Source organism: Trachemys scripta, chromosome 7 (assembly GCF_013100865.1).
Source record: "Trachemys scripta elegans isolate TJP31775 chromosome 7, CAS_Tse_1.0, whole genome shotgun sequence".
Classification (NCBI taxonomy): domain Eukaryota; kingdom Metazoa; phylum Chordata; order Testudines; family Emydidae; genus Trachemys; species Trachemys scripta.
The window spans coordinates 10,228,194-10,234,994 of NC_048304.1; the positions used below are offsets into that span (position 1 = coordinate 10,228,194).

Here is a 6,801-nt window from a genome sequence, read left to right on the forward strand (position 1 = left end):
CCTGACAAAACCTTAACAAAACAAAATCTCTCTTTAGCAATCATCTTTCTTCTAAGGAAAAAAACATGTAAAAAACTGTTTGATACTGGGGGGAGGGAGGGAAGAGGAGAGGTAAAACTTGCACACGGGATACTTCAGCAGTTAAGAAAGTACACATTTGTTTTTCTCCCCCTGCTAATAGTAACATATTTGAGTTTAGGCTTAGCTCTAAGGATGCTGTTTATTAGTAAAATGACTGTTTAGTTAGTGTGTAGAATAAAGTTACTTTGAAACCACTTTAGATCTTCTTCATTAACAAAGTGTCTCATCCAGGCTGGGTAAAACCCTACTGTCCTGGAGCCTGGTCCAAAGAGAAGCATTATCTGGGTCTCATGCATGTAATTAATTGCTGTCCTGAATTAATCACATGCTTAAATCCCATTGGCTTCAATGGACCTTAAGCACCCGCCTATATGCTATGTAGAAATAAGGTGTAAATTGTTAACAGTACGGGCAGTTAATCTTTGGAACAAATTTATCATAGGTTGTGGCGGATTCTCCATCACTGGCAATTTTTAAATCAAGGCTGGACTTTTTCTAAAAAAAGATCTGCTCTAGGAATTATTTTGGGGACATTCTATTGCCTGTGTTATACAGGTCAGATCAGATGACCACAATGATCCCTTCTGGCCTTGGAATGCATGAATCTATTATTATTTTTCCTGAATCAGGGCCTGGGCAAGTGAGAGTGACAGCTTTACGGGTCCAACCGGTAAAACTAGGTGAGTGACATCAGACACAGCAGAACTGATCTGCCAGCCAGAGGAAGGGGGTCTGAGGGACTGAATGGACTAGGGGGAATTCTGCTTTATGTGATGCATGTAGTGCCTCACAGAGACATGCCCACCTGACATGGCTATCGTCATCCATTTCCACCTTTGACCTCTGCACTAGAGCTGCATTCCCTGGGCAGTATTGGATGTTGCTTGGGCAGCAGCATGACTCCAGCTTTCAAATATTCATGTGTTTAATTATTTTGGCAGGCTACCAAATTTTTCTTCTCTCAAACTTGAAGAGCTCTGTGTAAGCTCGAAAGCTTGTCTCTTTCACCAACAGAAGTTGGTCCAATAAAAAAAATAAATAAAAAAACAACATTACCTCAAACTCTTTGTTTCTCAAATATCTTGGGACCAACAAGGCTACAACTACACTCCAAACCAAGTTTTCCTGAGGCACGCTGATATAAAAACTCTCAGACAATACCTGAATGGAATATCATGGGACAAAGAAAAGGTACTTCCCTAACCAAAGGGATTTCTCCTTTCCCTGCTGCAAAAAGTATTAGAGCTTCTATTTCTCATATAAAATGCATGGAAGCAGAAAACGTGTTACACTGTCCAGAAAAGCTCCTATTACTAGATTGCTCTGGAGAACACGAGTAAACCCAAAAGTTTGTTCGCAACCACTTACACTAAACAGAGACTCAGAAATACTCTGCATTACCTGCAGGCCAAAAGTGACCTTAATCTTTGATCAAGCTATATTTTTTTATATATATTTTCAAGGTTTCTTAAGGAAGTATTTCAGAAATGCATAGGAAAGCTAGGTTTATTACTGAGCCTGTTGGATACACTCACAGGTCTGTAGTTGAGCTAGAGCTTACATGCACTGTGTTTGTGCAGGATCACTCAGGCTCCTGTTACTGTAATAGTTGAGCATCTCACAACCTCCAGTGTATTTTATCCCCTCCAACACCTCTGAATCAGGAAAGTGCTATTATCCCCATTATACAGACAGGGAACCAAGGCATAGAAAGTTTGCTAAGTAACCTGCCCAATGTCACAAGAAGCCTGGAGTGGATCAGGGACTTGAACTCCTATCTCCCAAGTTCTAGGCTAGTGCCCTAACCATCAGATCATCGCTCTACTGCAGAGCCCACATCTAGAGACAGAATCCAAGGTGTCTCATATTTGCCACCTAAGACCTGAAATCTGGGACAGTGGCTGGCTATTTTTATTTTCCTTTAGGAGCATGGGAATCTATATAGAAGAGAACACAACAGAACCAGTGAAAATGGACTGGTCAAATGGTGCGCAGGCCAAGATCCTCGGATTATTGTGCACTGCACTGGCCACAACCTTGAACCTACCAAAAATTAACTTCAGAGGCTTAGAATTTATTTTTAAACACATTTTGAAAATGTGACAATTTATGTCCCAAGAGACATTAAGCTCTTGCTGGGGCTTTGGAAGAAAATGCAAGTCATTTCAGAAGGTCTCCCACACATACATTAAGCTGGGAGTCAGACCAGAACCCTGGAGGTAATTATGCTTGTTCATTGTTTTCACTGTGATAACTCCAAGAGGCCTCAACCAGGTTGGGACCATTCAGCACTAGGTATTGCACAAACATATGAAGCAGACTTTTGAAAACCTCACCCGTAGTAAACAGTCTCTGCTCAAAGAGCTTGCCTTCTGAAAAAAGGCATGACAGGTTGGGAGAGGATGTAACAGTAATCCTTGCCCCCACTGAAGTCAATGAGCGGTGACTTCACTGAGGCTAGGATTTCACACAGAATGTTTTGGAATGTGTGCACCATTCATAGATGTTATAAGCCAATCAGCAGCAGCAGTCACAGTAAATCGCAACAAACTATCTGCCCAGCGGCGAGCAGAAGTCACTATTCTGTGCGCATCACAGCAGAGTGGAGCTTTAAGGAAGGATATGAACGAGGAAAAGGCTGATAGCAGGGAGAGCCCCTTCTCACCCCCATGCTTGTGGAGCCGTCTGGGATGGTGTTTGTGGGAGAAACAGACAACTGGGCAACCATGGCTAGCACAGCAGGGTGATCAAAATCACCACCAGTATATGCCTGCCTCCTGTTTGGAATATGTGGCAAAGCCACCAGATCACCTGCTTTTCAGAATATTGCTCCTGAGGAAAAGACTCTTCTCGTTATGTTCCAGTGGCAGCTCCTGGTGCACACGCGATCTTATCTCCCCCACCCCAGCTGGATTTTCACTAAAATCAGCTTTTGCTCAAAAAAAGCCTGAAACTATATTTGACGTTAAGTTTCTATATCCCGATTAAAGGTGGGACTTTAATCCTTTTTATGCTCCATTACCCGTTAAAGTGCATCAACCGCAATGAAACCGCATTAGACTATTTTATCCAATGATTTTTCTCTCAGCCACACCATGCGCGCGCGCACACACACACACAATTTTGTATCAATTTTCAATGTATCCCTCCAAATAAATAAAAGTGTGTATGTGTGTACGCAATTTTTTTAAAATCAGTTTTAAATTACAATAAATCATCTTTCCACCAATTAAGCTGTGAATATATCCCACTCTCAGCCTTAAGAGAGACGTACAATAAATTAAAACATTAAAGTATTTCAAAGAAGATACTGGAAGTGTTGAAACATTAATTGTGCCATATACAATCTGTTGTCACTGGAATTTAAAAACTGTCATTACCACCCTGGGTACCATTGGAAAAAAGATTAAAACCATCACCCTTTCCTATTTACATATTAAAATATAGGCATTCCTGATCATTAATACCCAGCTTGCTGACTTGTGAATCGGTTTAAAACAATACAGTGTCTGTAAAATGCATAGTCCAAAACTGGGATCTGTCCTTACAAATAATTACTGCATTCAAACAGGTTACAAGCAGAGATAATATCTACACCATTTTCTTGTTTGTTTATCTTCCCCCTTCAGCAATCCCCACTTTGCACAAGTGTCTAGAGGGAACATGGATGGAGCAGCTGCAAGTTCCCCAAGGCCAAAGCCTAACAATCAGGCTGTTTACCAAACATCACCATCCAGCAGCAAAATAAAGAGAATATTATTTGCATTTTAAAAAGTGCTTGTTTCTCAACAAGTTAATAAATGTGTAAATTAAAATAGAACCCCACTAATTCAGCACTGATACCTGTTAATACTGGACACTGGTATGATATCCCGACCAGTGGGGGACCTGTGTCACCCCTGTCCCGTAACCTGGGGTGTCTTGAAATGCTTTGCTGTTATAGTCTCCAACCTGGAGACACAGTCACCAGCATGGAGTTTGTGTAACTGCAGCCTGCCAGCCACACCTTTGCTCCCACCGTCCTTGGCTATACTGCAGGGTGACCTCAATACTGCAGGGTGACCCCTGGGACTTTCCCCAGAAATATACTGTTTTGCACTGCCCAGCCATCTCCTGGATAGTTCAAATACATTAAGGCTGTTATTCCTTTAAGGGAATAATAAACACTAGCTTGTTATTCTAAACAAAGTTATCCAGACACCTTCATTTAAGCAAACTGAATTAGAGAATAAACGTGTTTTGTTATTTTAACTACAAAAACAGATTAGGTGAGTACAAGTAATGAGACACAAAAGTCAAAAATGGTTACAAGAAAAATAAAGACAAGACATTTCCTGATACCTAACTTTACAAACCATACTAGATTTAAGCAAAATTTCTCACCACATGCTCCCAGCAAGATTACGGACCGAACTCTTCAGGTCACACCCTCCACCCCAAGTCTGATGGCCATTTCCTTTGTCTTTTCAGTTGCAGAGAATGCAATGGGGAGGGAGAGATAGGGACTGACCCTTAGGATGTTTGTCCCTCCTTTTTACAGTTGTAGTCCCCCTCTTGAAAAACATTTCAAACTGAGAACCATGAGTGTCTGCGTGGAAGGATGTTCCCCGGTGTTTTTTTCCACCTGTTTGAGTTTCCTTTGTTTTCCCTTCCTGCTTGATGACTCTGTTTACAGCTTAAATGCAAATTAAGGCAAGCACACATTTCTTTGTTTAGAACAGACCTATTTGCCGACTTCTGTTTGACCAGAGCTGTGGGGTTTGGAACACATATTAATAACACCGTACAGGAGAATCTTATCACTTCACATACAATGTTGCCACACATATTTTACCCAGGACAGTCCTGACCAGCAAATTATGAGTTTTCAAAGGATACCTTACAAGGCATATCTTGTACAAAGCTTATTACAGTAGTGTGTAGGATGTGAACCTGGGTATATTCCATCACAACTGGATTGCAGTGCTTCAGTTTCCTGATAAATCATTAGATTCTTTAAATACAGTCATAAGATATGCATGCACTAATATAATGCTAACCAGCTTTCTGTTTACAAATTGCTGATCTAGGCAACAGTGCTCAAAACAGCCTTTCAATTCTTATATGGATTGTTTCCAGAGGAAATTTTACAACAGGCCGGAAGATTTGTCATCAGCACCCCCGAGCAATCAGCTAGGATCTACCTCAACTTTTTGATGCCGACTCAAGAATAATCCATATAGCTTTGATTTGCAATTAGAACAGAGTTCCTCACAACCGAGGCTATCACCAGAAGCATGCCATGTGGCTTGCACAGATGTTTCTATTATTTCTGGGTCCCATAAGGCCGAGTGCCTATGTGTTAAAAACAGGTTATGGCATGTAATAGGAAGAAGCACGCTTCATTTTGCCCACTGCCTCCCTCCCCTATACACACGTCTTTAATTCACTCAACTGATTTCCCGCCCCCCCGCTTTTTTTTTTTTTTTGCAAATGCTATATAAAGTATAAAAATAGGACAGAGGTAGGGACAGTTTCTCTACCTTCACCGGAATTTTCAGAAGCACTCAGCACCAGCAACACAAAACAGATTTTCAAGTATGCTTAGTTCTCATGTCGGCACGAAAAGAGTGGCACATAGGATGTTAGGTTCTTTTGAAAATCTAGCATTGAGTATCACAATGGGTACCACTTACCCTTATTGAGGTGGCCAAGTGGGAGCCGATTTTTCCCCCTCCAAGTTTAGCCCTAATTGTGGGTGCTAAGCACTTTGAAGAGCTTGGAGCTAGATTTTTCCCCCCAAAACATTTGGCCCTAAATGCTGTACAAACATGGGGCCTGATTTCCACGTGCGCTCAGCACCCAGAGGAACAACTGAAGTAGTAGGACCCTAACCTTTGAAAAATCAAGCCCATGATGAACATAAAGCAATAATCCTTTCAATGAGACAACCCAGCAACACAAAGGCAGTAATTGCATGAAGCTCTGCATATGAGCTACTTTTCTTGCTCTCCTTTTCATTGTTAATTTGGATTATTCATTTTAGTTTTATCCTCAGTTAGAAAGGTGTCTAACTGAACAAATGGCTAAGATTTCAAGATGGCTACCATAAGAGACATGGTGGAAAAAGGCAGCTACTCAATCTACGACTACTTAAAACTTCTGAGATTTTAAAGGATACCAGACATAAGCTAAAAATTCTGGCATGTGTGGAGATATTGGCATTTTATGCAGATTTTAACCTCTTATTTTTTTAATAATAGAACCTGAGTTCCAGATGTTGAGGGTTGGAAAGTAAAAAGTGCCTTAGCTGTATAAACACTGAGAGGTGAGATGAAAAATTCTGTTGAAATATAATGATTCTTATACATTAAAAATGAGACATGCATGCACACTCTTTAGGCATGGTGAGGTATATAAATTCACCATTTCAACAGGGGACATGTTAAAGAGGAAATTCTCGAGAACACTCTTTCCCCCTCACCCAGTGGAAGAAGTTATGCTTCTCTTCATTTTTGAAAGCACAACAGTGGTCATAAAAGGCGCAGTGCAGTCCACCCAGCAGACTGAAGTTAAATCAGCACTCCTACCACTCAGTTACTACATATTGTATCTGACAGCCTTGTCTACAGGATGCTGCAGAAGAAGCCTATATCCAGTGGGTTTTACTGCAGCTACCTGTTATTTCATTTTTCTATCTCCATCAGAGAGAGAGAGAGAGAGAGAGAGAGAGAGAGAGAG

General features: G+C 41.0%; 1 protein-coding gene across 11 annotated transcripts in view; it reads right to left on the minus strand.

Moving 5' to 3' along the window:
* Positions 1-6,801, minus strand: part of FOXP1 (forkhead box P1) — a 518,592-nt gene that overhangs the window by 459,820 nt on the left and 51,971 nt on the right. The gene's annotated exons all lie outside the window — the stretch shown is intronic.